We start from the raw sequence: 2,052 nt of genomic DNA, 5'->3' as shown, positions 1-2,052 counted from the left end.
TATACTAATTAGCTGATTATCACTCGCATATTGCGAACAAAACAAATTATGTATGTGCTGGTTATTGTTAATTACCGACCTAATCGAAAGGCAACTGTGAGATTGATTCTACATGTGAAGGCGTTTAAATACCATAATTTTATAATATTGTTACATTATTACATACAAAATACATAGTAAGTATAGACTATCCATTTCTATCTATTATTAATTAATGTAAGCAAGCAATATGTTATATGTGGCAAGTGGCAACAAGCGGCAATTCCCATTATGCTGTAGTCATTAACATGGTTATAATATGTCAACTCGAATTAGTTAATTATAAACTACATAAACTTGGAGTCTCGGAACCAGAGCCTGTCTCATTAACAACGCCTTGTAGGAAAGACGAAAAACTAGACGCTCTAATAACAATTGTTTTCTCCTTACCAAACATAACATGATAATTATGTACTATATACATTGTATTGTAGACTCATTACACTTGTGATAATTTGTAAGTAGTGGGTATCTGGTATGGATATTAACCGGTATGTAATATGGCCTATTATCTTGAAGTAGTATTGAAAACAACACGCATTAGGTTTATAGTCTTCCTATATATACTTAGAGCTTTTGAAAGACGATGCATTTTAAATAAAAATTTGAAATTTTTACTTTTCAGGCTATATTTTGAATTTTCTCACTTACCTAAAAGATTTTTCTCACGTTTAAAGCAAGATATCATTTTTATTTATACATTTAATAAAAAATATTATGGTACCAGAAACATGAAGCACAATTAGCGACCTTATCACTAAGCAGTGATATCTGCCAGGCAACCACGGGGAGTGAGGCAAAAAATCGAAACATGTATTCAGAAACTTTGTTTTTTTTTATTTTGAAAATATTATATGTATATATGTTGAACTGTACTGAAAGAATTTACATTTAAATACATATTATATTATAATGAAACTCTAGCACATAAAACTACATGTGTTTTATTGATGTGCTTACGAAAGTATGAATAATTATAATTATTGATATTTATTATCTATTATGTTACCTTTAATTCATCTAAGTGGTAAATAATCTTCAAAAGTATTACATTGAATATTCACATAATTAGGACCGGCACCTCCGTGTTCTGAGGGGGTTACGAGTTACGATTCTACAGCAATACGTATCTGAATACTTGTTAGATTTGAAAGTTAGATATACTATCTATGTATCAGTCTATCGTCTAGATAGATGTAAACAGCCAAACGATATGAGAAATTCGTGATTCGATCCTGAAAAAACTGTTTTTAAAACTATCCGTTAAAAAATGACTGGTGTCGCAAATACTACATGAAAATTTTCAAGATTTTTTACATACTGTATTTTTATGCAGGTCCTTCTAAATACAGTAAAAGAGATCTTTTATATCACTAGATGTACATACTTAGTATAAAACTAAGTCGCTTTCTCTGTCCCTATGTATTCTTAAATCTTTAGAACAACGCAACGGATTTGATGCGGTTTTTAATAGATAGAGTGATTTAAGACGAAGGTTTTACTTTATTTAGGTTTTAGCCAAAGCGGGCGAAGTAGCGGGCAGAAAGCTAGGTTTAATATAAAGGAACACGGAAATATAATATACGTTTCTGTTAAACTATGTACATTTGACATCTCTACATACAATGATGGTATCGTAAAAGCTTTGCACAGTATTCTGATTTAATAATCTTACGACTCAAATTTTCTCAACTCAAACCCAAACTTATACTACATATTTATTAATTCAACTAGATCCTTTAGAAGCGCTTTTGAATTGTCAAAATACATTACTTAATATTTACCACCAGCAACAAACTCTGAACTAACTATTTTAAAATTACATAAAAATTTCTATCTACCAACATTTTTCATATAAAATAACGATGTCAGCTTTAGTGGCTTTAACTTGTTTTTATTTTTTTTTATAATTCAGTATTTAAGGTATTGCCATATATTTTATTACCTGTAGTCCGCAGCTTCGACCGTGTCACGTAATACTGTGGGTAGTGACCGCGTGTTCTAAATAAATTA

Source organism: Colias eurytheme, chromosome 2 (assembly GCF_061535395.1).
Source record: "Colias eurytheme isolate Ceu_HAF_F1 chromosome 2, ilColEury1 Martin Lab GWU primary, whole genome shotgun sequence".
NCBI classification, from domain to species: Eukaryota; Metazoa; Arthropoda; class Insecta; order Lepidoptera; family Pieridae; genus Colias; species Colias eurytheme.
Note: the sequence above shows the minus strand (reverse complement) of the source record.